At 43.6% G+C, this 11,940-nt stretch overlaps 1 protein-coding gene across 1 annotated transcript in view; it reads left to right on the top strand.

Moving 5' to 3' along the window:
- The first annotated feature begins 2,792 nt into the window (after positions 1-2,792).
- LOC124159351 (glucose transporter type 1) overlaps positions 2,793-11,940 on the top strand; it is a 338,182-nt gene continuing 329,034 nt past the window's right edge. The window contains exon 1 of the mRNA XM_046535114.1: positions 2,793-4,051. The gene's annotated coding sequence lies outside the window, so the exon portion shown is untranslated. The remainder of the gene's footprint in view (positions 4,052-11,940) is intronic.

Genomic DNA, 11,940 nt, shown 5'->3' with positions numbered 1-11,940 from the left:
AATCTCCATTTCGTGAAGGGAATTGCAGTCGGCTCAAAACCATGGTTAGAATCGTCACCCAAATTTATTGTAGCGGGTTGGACGGATAAAAGTCGTACTGTTAACTCCAGTTGAGCGAGTGCATCTACTCAGATGACCTCATATGCTATCTTTCTTCGACCCAAGATCCTTGTTCTGATATTTTTATTACTAATTCCATTCATATTTCTCGAGGAGCCTGTGTGATTAGGCAGGTTAATTTTGTATCACTTGGAACGCTAGTCGGGCGCAACCATATCATCCTCGCTACCATTGCAGAGCCTGCGTGGTGGAAACAAGGCATGAGATATCCCGGCTGCAAGTCTAACTCTGGAAGGGGAAGGGACACAGGTTGAGGATAAGGGTAGAGGCGCCCCTCCCCTCTCGGCCCCGCAGGGGAAACCCTCGTCTCCTCCTCACCGCCCTTATACCCTTATATATATTTCCAGGGACGCCTCCGGAGAGGGAAAGGGGTGGGGATGGGAGGGGTAGGAGGTTGGGTTGGAAATTCGTGCGAGTTGATGTCGCTGTAGTCGATAGGGGAAGGGTTTTTCCGAGGTGGGGTGGGGACGAAAGGGAGGCGTGAATGTTCCCTTCCCATCCCACTCCCTTCACCCCCCTCCCCTGCCTCCCCGCACCCCTGCTCCGTGAAATGCGAGCGCGTGAGGGAGCCCACACTCCCTCTACCTACCTAAGTTGTGAAGGAGGAGAGGGGCGTGAGTTGGAGGGATAGGAAAGGTGGGTTATGTTTCTTGCTTGGTCTGTGTGTTGGATGTGTTTGGGAGGGAGGGTGGTAGTTTATCCGTGGAGTGGGAGGAGTGAGGGAAGGGAAGTCGTGCTCGTGCATAGCGCGGGATGTTGTGCGGAAAATCAAGGGGAAGCCCTTTGTGCACATCCAGTAGTTATATCTCAATTGTTTATCCAAGGGTTATAGTGGATAATACCCATTGTTGCTTGAGGAGGTTCCTCTTCTAACTAGAAAAGATGTTGTTTCCCCCCTGTGATTATAAGTGTCGAAAAAAATTGGTCTCCGATTGACTACTATAAATATTTCTGTCAACTAGCACAAAGAATGCATAGCAACGTAAAATTTAAGGGTGTTAAATATGAGAACTGGCAGAAAAAAGGCGTACATGGATGCGATTTTCACGAAAAATGATATCTATTATACGCCTATAAGGGAATGGAATATGGAACGGTGAAGTTATGGTACCCTATCTTCGCTTCGTTAAGAAATTTGTCTTCTGCGAAAATTATTCTTCAATTGTTTACTTCCTTTTTGAATTTATTTAAATAGGTTTTTCTATAAAAAGCTTTGAAAACATGTGAACTTATGTAGTGAAAGTGGAATTAATAAGGAATTGTAGCAGAGTAGCTGAATTCGGATTACTATTTATCCTTATATTCGCACAGAATGTAATTATTTACAGTCTGTTTTATAATTGTGGATTCATCACACCACGTGGCGACTTTAAACGTTGATTATGTTGAAAAAAATGTGAGATTTTTTGGTGGTATTCCATGACATATTGTCATATTTTATTGATGGGACAAATAATACCGACCTTTCTAGAGATCGATCTCCGACTTTTTAATCTCAGCATGATAAATACCAGGCGAGAGCGTTGTCGGTAAGTTAAGGTAGTATTATAAGCGGCGCGTGATGGTGCGAACGAAGCATGAGGGAATCGGCGAACGGAAGAGCAGGAAGTGGAGAGGGTTGGATGTGCTATCCGATAGGGACATTTGGCAGGAGAGGGGCGGGGGGAGGAGAGAGTAGGGCGATAGAGCGTGAGCGATGGATAGGTGGACGGATAGGAGGATAAAGTGATGGTGGAGGAGGGGTAGTGCATACAGAGAGAGAGAGAGAAAGAGAGACAGCGCCTCTCCCTAACCCTGGGACGTGTGTGGAGGGGAGGGGCGCCTATCCCTTCCCCTCCTCCGCCTGTGACCCCGACGAGCTCCCCTCCCCGCACATTCTGCCGCTGCGGCGTCCGATTCGACAGCGCCACGAGATCCCCAGGCTCCTCTCTCACATCTCCTCCCGAACCCCCTCCCCTAATTCTCACGCAAGCACACGCAACGTCATTAGGGTGCGCATGTGAATCCCAAATAAATAGCCATCCGTGCATAATTTTTTTGATTTTACATCGGAAAAAATCACGGCTGTTTATTTTTTAAACTCTCCTCCTACAGTTCAGGGTATTTACCCAGATTCTTTCTTATTCTCTATTACTTCTTTCCTTATACATTTTTCTCCTCCTTCTTCTATCACCTTTAATGTTAGCAATATTCTTTCCTTAAATTTTTAATTTTATGAGGGGAAAAATCACGGCAATATTTGTTTTTCAATTTCCCTTTTTCAGTTCAGGGTATTTCCCCAGTTCCCTTCTTACACTCTATTACTTCTTCCCTTACATTTTTCTCTCCTACTTCTCTCACCTCCGAAGTAAAAAAAAACCACTGCGTCTCCCTCCTGCCGATACCCCTATATCGTTCCGTCGTCCCCTCATCTCTTAATCTCCCCTCCGTTCCTCTATCCCTTTCCCCTCCCCTTTACCCTTCGCATTTCCCCTCCGTACCTGCTTTCGCACTCTGTCCCCTCCCCTCCACCTCCCTCCCCACTTCCCCTCTCCTCCCCCCACTCTTCCCTCCCCGCCTACTTCCCCTCCCGCGCCTTCGCCCGCAAGTAAATGTTCTCCACGTCCGCCGGTGGAGGCGGGAGCGGCAGCAGCTAGCAGCCAAGCAGCCAGCAGCCAGCAGCAGCAGCGGCGCGGCAGCGGCATCGGGTGCGGAGGGTGGCGGCAGACGCGGGGCGCAGCATCGGGGATCGCCAGAGCGAAGGGGGGCGCGGCGGGCGGCAGACATACATACAGTTATACACGCCACCGAGACAGAGAGAGGTGCTTTTTTGTAACGCGAGTGGTGTGAGGAGAGTGTATTGTATTTGAAGTTGGTGTCGGTTTTTTTAATGGTGCTGCTGCTGTGCTAAATAAGCAGAAGGGGGAAGGAAGGAAGGAAGAAAAGATTGAGGCCGCCGGAAAGGGGGGACAGGCCCTGGAAGACAGAGAGAGAAAGAGATATAGAGAGAGAGGGAAAGGGGTCACGGGGGCGAGCTAGCACGAATCCAGCTCGCGGGAGTCAGTTAAGGGAAGAAAGAAAGATAGCACGGGGAAGAGAGTACCTAACTTATTCCATGAATGATACCGCATCGCTCTAGTCACTATATATATCCTCTCGTATTCGAGTAGACGAAGACGGAGCGTGAGTGAGAGCCGTGTTTTTTTGCGTGTGCCCAACGTTGTGTGTCCAAATCGAGTGACTTGTGTGCTTGTTTCCTCGAGGATATTACTATTATCATTGCCCTTCCCATTTATTCGCTGCTCATTCTTCATCGGCTCGACGAAAGTGTTCGAATGCTGTGTGATCAACCCGAATTCCCCCATCCGTGAGCATCGACCCGGATGAGAAAAATCGAATTGAAAAGTAGCATGAAATAAAATAATAATAATAATAATAATGTTAATTTATGTTATAAAAAAGATAATCCGCAGCGCGCAAGTGTCTGAATGAATGTGTCGGTGTGTACACTCACGTAGGAAAAAAAATACATTTTTGATTTAGCCGCGGATAGAAGTACCTAGCCAAAGACATCCCGTTGTTATATGTACATATATTATATATATATTTGTTTCACGCACTATACCTTACATCCCGGGCATCGCGGTGGCCCGGGGCAGGCAGTTTTGGGTGTGTAAGCCGGCCCCGCCTAGTTTTCTCAACGCCCAGGGCCACAAGAGAGAGAGCGAACGAGATTGAGAGAGAGAGAGAGCGATTAGGAGAGAGATAGAGATAGCGAGAGGAGGAGGCAAGTTGGGACCACTACTAGTGACTGGCTTGCTGCTGCCGACCACCATCCTCCCGTGGAGGTGGCCATTCTCCGCCGCCCCTAGGAAAACGTCTGTGGGAGGAGGAAGCCGACCCCGGGAACCATTTGGCAGGAGGGGGGTTGCCCGTCTCCATCGAGAAGGAGGTGAGTGGGACGTTTGGAGCTGACCGGTTGCCGTGAGTCTACTAAAATCCTTCTCCCCCCCTCCCAAATATACTCTATCTAACGCACATGCCATGCGACTATCATCTGTTTCTAATACATTTGAAGCCTAAAATTTGGGATGTAGGTGGGATAGGTAGGCTCACTGACTACTTTGAGATTTCCATTGCAAAAATACATGTATGATTCACATTGTAAGATACTATAATCCGTTTCAAATATCTTTTGGGAAGTAAGGAGGATAAATAGGCTAATTGGCTACTGAGAGTCTTCTTTGTCCAATGATACCTATCTGTTTCACATTCTATGCGACTATTATCCGTTTCTAATACATTTGAAGCCTAAAATTTGGGATGTAGGTGGGATAGGTAGGCTCACTGACTACTTTGAGATTTTCATTGCAAAAACACTTGCATGATTCACATTGTACGTTACTATACTCCGTTTCAAATATCTATTGGGAAATAAGTAGGATAGCTAGGCTAATTGGCTACTGAAAGTCTTCTTTGTCCAATGATACCTATACGGTTGACATCGTATGCGACTATTATACGTTTCTTATTCTTTTGGTGCCTAAAATTTGGGCGTGAGAGACTAATTAGTTGCTGTGAGTCTTTAGCAGCAAAAAAATCCCATCTGGTGCACAATCCCATCATGCGACAATGATCCTTTACAAATATCCTGGTGGGTTGAAAATTGGGATGCAAGTGGGATAGATAGGCTAATTGGGTAGTGTGAGTCTTCCATGCCTAAAAAATACCTAACTGGTTCACATTTTATGCGACTATAATCCGTTGCTAATGTCTCTGGAGCCTAAACTTTGGGTGAGAGGGTTAGCATGACCAATAAGCTACTGGTTATGCGACTATGTTCCTTTTCAAATATATGGCTGGTTTAAAATTTGGGAGGTGATTGGGATAGCTAGGCCAATAGGCTAGGCTGCTGTGAGTCTAACGTGCCCCAAAATATCTATTTAGTTCACCTTGCATGCGATTACAATCCGTTTAAATGTCTTTTGGGCCAAACCTTTGGGTTAGAGAAATGGATAGACTAATTACCTGCTGTTAGTCTTCGATTGCAAAAAAATATCTGATGCATTTGTTATGCCACCATGATCCGTTTCAAATACCCTGGTGACTTAAAATGTGGAAGGTGAGTAGGAGAGGTTGAATAATTGGCTCGTATTAGTCTTCCATTAATAAAATGCCATCTGGTGCTCATATTATGCGATGGTAATCCTCTTGAAATATCTCTGGGGTCTAAAATTTAGATGAGTGGGATGGTTGTGCTAATTGGCTGCTGTGAGTCTTCCATAACCAAAAACAACTACCAGGTACACATGGGATGTGACTATTATTCGTTTCAAATACATTGGTGGCTTAGAAATCCGGATGTGCGTGGGATGGTTGTGCACTATCCTAGAGTGAATCTTCCATTGCAAAAAACTGTCCAGTCCTCGGGGTACGCGGATATTATCCAAATTAATCAAAATCTTGGGGGACAAACATTTATGAGGTGAGAATGATTTTTGGGCTAGGTTGTGTGTCCTACTTATCCCTAAAGAAACCTGTCCACTCCTCCCTGACTGGCGCTCACTGTATGCGACTATAATCCTTTTCAAACACCTTTAGGGTCTAAAATTTGGGAGATGAGTGGGATGATTGAGGTACTCGGATACTGTGACTTTTCTATAATAAAAAAACTGTCTCCATTTCTCGTGATATTAGGGTGTAATTCTTATCAAGTATCTTGGGGGCATAAAGTCAAGGTATTTAGTGGGATAGCTAGACCATTTGGTCGGTGTAAGTGTCCCAAAACGCCAAAATCCTATTAAGTGCTAATGGTACTTAGCTATAATCCATTCCTGGGGGTCTAAAAATAGGGTGATGCGTATGAGAATGTGATAGCTGCTGTTAGTATTCCATGACCATACGAGTCCGTATTTAGTGGTCCTATTTTCAAATATATTCCTAAAATGTGGTTGGTGAATAAGTGAGTGGAATAATGATAATATTGAAAACTTCCCAAAAATATTCTTTCCTGTACTCTTGCTTCACGGCTCTTTTCCTTTTTAACTATCTTGGGTGGTGGTAGATTAGCTAAAACTTTGCCAGCTGAGTATGTGACGAGGATGGTTGAGTATGGAGCTATTAACTGCGATGAGCCTTTCATTCACGTAAAGGATAACTCAAGGTACTCATCGTAGCAGAGTTATCAATTTTCAAATACCTTAGTGGGTGACAATAGGCTGTGCCTAAACTAAAAGAATTGCACAATGGTAATTTTTCTCCTCTGCTATTTTGTCTCTCTTCTATTACCCCAAAAAACCATACCGTTGCTCAAGAGGTGCTGTTGGGAAACGTCTAAAATATGTGAATTGAGAAGGTTAGTGGGTCGATTAGCATAGGAAATTTAGATTCCTGTTAGTTTGCCTATTCTATTTTCATAGTAAGCAAAGATTTTTGTTGGAAATAAGAATGATGGCTTGGAAGAACCCGGCCTTCCAGGTTTTCTCCCGGGGTACTTTGCATTGCTAGGCTAAGTGATAAGTCTGCCTTCCAGTTTTCTTTTTTAGGACGAATTGGAGCCATTTGAGATGCCGTATCCCATAAATAAGCAACGCGATAGATGTCCCGAAATAAATTAAGCTTCATGGCTCGCTCTAATTATCCTTCTCAAATACGTCGGGGCTGGAGTGCTGGACGAAAATTATCGTCGATGGTGGAAAAGTTAATTGATCGACATATCGCTTTCCCATAGCCAGCCAGGATGCAGTAGGTGTGACCTATTAGCTGAACTAAGCTGAGCCGGTATTACCTGAAAGACATACAAGAATGAGCCCTCACCCTTAATGAAGCCTCATTTAAATATTGCCAATTTTATAATAACGATTGTAGTGTCCTTTCTTTCACCATTCCGTGTCTTCTGCCACGGATGTGTACTTCCGGAACTAATAAATATCGTGTGACCCGGGTCCCACGCTATGAGTTATCAAGCTCTTTCTTCCTTTTACAGACAAACTCTGAAGATTCTGGTGGCAGTGATTGGAGGCGCATAACCATAGTAATAGATGGGAAACTTCCACCGGAATATGATTTATTACTAGTTATCAGATGAAGCTTGTTCCAGTGGAGGAATCTCTTTTATTTCATTGAAACGATATCATTTTATTTTGCTTTTAGTCGAATATCGAACACGTGCGTTTATTTCCAGTGAGTGATACACGTCAACAGTAAGACCGTTGCTGTAATGCACAGATTACCACGTGCATTCCAGACAGCATGGCGTTCATGATGTGATGCATGCTTTTCGTAAGAGAGGGGATTTGCGTTTCCAAGTCCTCGTCTTTTTCTCCCTTCATTTATTTTCCCCTCTCACTCCACTTGCCTCTCCGCGTGGACGTGAGAGCTTCGATCACTGCTATTCCGTGTTCGATCGCGGGAACGAACACACTAACACACAAGAGTCGCATAGTATAAAAATCTCAGCTGTGTGTGGGTATCCTTCAAGTCTAGTGTGCTTGACCGCGCTAATGTGTATATGAACGATATGCATATACATAAATATATATATATGTAAATGCACGAGCATTCATTTATAGGACGACGTGAGAAGATGGGGGGAAAAGGTGGGTTTTTTTTTTTGCGCGTTGAGTTTGGCGCGGTGGGAGGGCGGATGAGGGAAAGGAGGGGAAGTAGGGGAGGGTGAGGTTAAATGTAGGGGGAGGGGGGTGTGCAGTGGCGTGCCGTGTCGGTCGAACGCAGTGCACACGCGAGGAGGAGGGGAAACTCTTCCCCTCCGACCTCCCCTCCCTCGCCTCACCCGCCCCCCTCCTCTCCCCTCCAACCCGCTCGCTCTGCAATTCCGAGGCCTCGGATCAAAGCTAGCAGCTCCCCCCCCCTATTCCCCTCCCACCCTTGCTCTGCGCTCCTTCCCGCTGCCACCCACCCCCGCCTGCCCGCCTAGGTGTGGACCCCGTGTGGCGTCGGTGGTCGAGTCAGAAGGCGTATATTTCATTAGTCCTGCCTAATGTCTGCATAATACTGTTTGCTCAGGTCAATTACGTATCGGTATTTGCACTAATGACCCTTTTTCAGGTCGAAAAGAGTTTATTCCATTGGTAATGCCTAAGGACTGCATAATATTGAGGACTCAGGTAATTTACTTATGTTTTTATAATTGATGGCCCTTTTTCAATTTAAAAGTAGTTTCGTTCCGAAGGTACTTCCAGATATTACCTACAGAATATTAAGGACTCAGCTCAGTGACTTACGCCATTTTAGTGTTGACCTTGTTTCAAGTGAGAAGGTGTTTATTTTGTGACGGTCTAACTACTACTAGTATATTTTGTTGCATCAACCTATTTACAATCACAGCCTCGTGTCAGGTAGGAACGCATAATTAGTGCAAACATGGTAATGAGTAGTATATGTGGATTATTTGTGCAGGGCACTTTACAGTTATGACTCCGTCTCAAAACTTCACTTAATCGTCAGGGTCGAGTTATAAATATGTACCGTTTTATTAGCACTTTTTTCAAGCCGTAGCGTGCATGAAAAGGAAATAGAAGAAAAATAATTATTGAACTCCAGTTTGATTGCATTTAACTACAGTTGTGGTTGGAAATGAAATTAAAAAAATTAAGTGTGTTTAGGAAATTCCTAGAGTTTTTGGAACGAATGGCAAGGGCAGAATCATTCTATGGTTCATTAGCTTGGACCATTGAAATAGGTGATCAGAAAATAATAGAGGCCTTTGAATGTTGGTGATAAAGGAGGATGCCGAAGATAAAATGGACGGATAGGCTTATAAAGAAGGTGGTGTACCGAAAAACAAGAGAAGAAAGGGAGCCGTGTGAGATCATTTGCCTGAGATGGATCCGGTCATGTCATACGACACAGTAATTACTCGTGGAACATAATGTATGGGAAAAACGAAGCAATAATTCCCTGAGGGAGACCAAGAAATAAGTACTTGAAACAAATAACACATGAAATGGACATACAGGGTGAGAAACGGGTAGGTGTACCGAAGAACAGGAGAAGAAAGTACACTGGATAACTAAGCACCAAAGAAGAACACAATGAATCTGCCGCTTAACGAGACAGCGGATATGTGGGAATAACCTTACGGATGTAAATAATAGATGGAGGAGTCCAAAGAGGGAGACCGAGAGAGTAGTGTCTTTGAGAGATTAGAAGGATGCTTGGAAGATGAGTCGGAGGGATAGAGGAACTAGCTTAAGATAGTGAGAAACGTGGGACTGCAGAATACGAATCTCAGAAGTGCAAAACTATATAGGGCGGGCTACTTCACGAAATTTTAACCCTACATACCCGATGCCAGTAGGAACCAAAATTGCTGCTTATGTTTAAAACTAAAGAAACTGAGACCGGTTTAAAATGGCGCGCTTTCGACCTACATATAAATAGTAATTTTGTTTCCGACTGGCATCAGCTATTCACGGTTAAAATTTCTGGACATAATATCTCTCCACCCTGTAGTGGAACTCGGGGCGGAACATAGTGGCGGGGCGGTACGGGGTAAGCAATTTTTAAGTGCGAAAAAATCGGCAATAACTATAACTAGTCCAGATTGCTGTTGTTTAACTTATAAGAAACACTAATCTGGACTAGATATAGTTATTATCGCTTTGCGTAGCACATTTTATCGCACTTAAAAAAATCGCTTACCCCGTTCCGCCTGGGGTTCCCCTGGAAGGAAGAATGTGTGACTGCCCCTTTGCTCGAGGTGTTTGTCACTTTTTTTATGGTTACACCCCACACGGGGGTGATAGTTATTTTTCATATGCTTCCCCGATGATATGGGGTAGAGTTGGACCTACTTAATGATGATGGGTAGGTGGGTGGTGGTTCGGTGTGGCTGCATATCACTCCCCATTCCTCTCAAAATGCGGCTTGATCGCAGTGGCCTCTCTCCTATTGGGCCCGCAACCGTGGTCTTCCGCCTCTCGTTCAAAAAGTTCGAACAGCGGCGACCGAGGGAGGCCGGGCCGCGGTATCGCCTGGGAAAAACTGCGGAGGAAAAGGGAGGTAGAGGGGACTGGTAGCGGTCCAGCCAATGACTATCGTTCGCTAGATTTTTTCCTCACTAAGGCATCTATATTTATAGTTGAAGTCAAGGTCTGCCATATTCCATAATTGAGGGGTTGAGAAGCAAAAGGGTACAAGCGATTTTTTTCATAACATAGTTAAGTACAGAAATTGATAGAAGATATATTAAAAAATCTCGGTGGCCAAGCGATGCGAGTGATTCTCTGTTTTGTGCTAACATAGAGTGGAAAATCAAATGAGCTACTAATTATTCAGCTGATATATTTTGTTTTATTCGCCTAATTTTATGTACAAACTCTGTTTAGAAAAAAAAATACTTATACTCTTCTTCTTCTCCTTAATTATACGGATTCAGATACCTCAAACCGTTAAACTATGTGAAATTATTTAAAAAAAGGCCTGTTTCAGGTCGGACAACATTGCTTTGTGTTTAATCGAACAGTGAATGTGACCAACAGAGAAAAGTTAGCCCTAAAAATTTATTGGTATTTGGAGGAGGCGAGCGACAACTGAGGTCATTTGCGCCATGAGGGAAAGATAGGTAAGGAAGGGTGGAGAGAAACCCGGCATTAGACTGCTCTTAACGAGAGGCGCCAAGAGGACCACGGCTTAACGTCTCATCCGACGGACGGAGTGTTGCGCTTGAAATGTCCTCCACACTACATTCAAGCAGAGATCTGAAAATTCTTTGCCACCGCCGGAATTTGAACCCGAGTCCACGGGAAGGGAAGCCAACACTAGCCACCACACCAAACCGATACCTGTTCGCCAATCGAGCGGTTTAGGATACTTCAAACCATTTTACTATGTTAACTATTTAAAAAAAGTGAGATTTAGGTGTGACAGGATTTGTTTTTGTTTAACTGAACAGTAAATATTTGGATTAGAGAAAATGTACCCCTAAAATTACTTTTGTGTCTATCAAAGTGGTATTTAAATGGCCTCAGCGAAATTTGTGCCTTTTTTATTAGAGTTTGCCAATTAAAGAAACTTTTTTACGGGAGGTAAAGTGTTTTAGATCGAACCAGTTAGAAAATGATATTGATTTCCCGGAACAAGAAATCATATTATATAGTGTTATCAAGTGTACGGAGCCTGTTATTTCTGGATTTTTAACTGTTTAAATGTAATGTCTCCGAATAAGCTCGTCGAAAATTGGTTTTATTCTATAGATACATTTACACATATTTTATCCAGCTTGGTATTACTTATAGACATGGGAAATAAAGATATTTATTTCAAAATATATTACACTATTAAATAATTTTTCTCCGAGGCTATCAGGTGACTTCCGCGTTGGTATATTCCCCTACAACTTCATTATTACAATGAAAAAATTGGCATACTTCTGAACCTCCTCAAATCTTATAGCGGTTGCAATGTAGAAATGTCATGTTGGTCAAGTAAAGTGGTTTACATATGGATGAGTACTTTGGGACCATATCTATCAAATAACATTATAATACTGTTCTAAGGAATATATAATTTACTTGTTCGAATTTAGGAGCTGAGTGTCATAAGGAAATTTGGGATAGGTTTCTCTTTCCCTCATTGGGCTTCGTGTCGGAATGAGAGATTTTTTGAAAAGTTGATGTATTTGATGTACGCATGTAGAGAATTATCTTTATCTTCCTAATAAAAGAAATGTAGCACCTTTATGTTAATTTTTCTGTTTTCGTAGCCTTAAATACTGCCCCCAACCCCAAAGATGCAAAAAAAAACTTTTCTGAGGTACATGTACTCTTACTTGACGAGGTCCTTGAAATATATATGAGGGAAAAATTTGAGGAAGCATTG

This window comes from Ischnura elegans, chromosome 5 (assembly GCF_921293095.1).
Source record: "Ischnura elegans chromosome 5, ioIscEleg1.1, whole genome shotgun sequence".
Lineage (NCBI taxonomy): Eukaryota > Metazoa > Arthropoda > Insecta > Odonata > Coenagrionidae > Ischnura > Ischnura elegans.
Note: the sequence above shows the minus strand (reverse complement) of the source record. Positions and strands in the feature narration are given on the sequence as shown.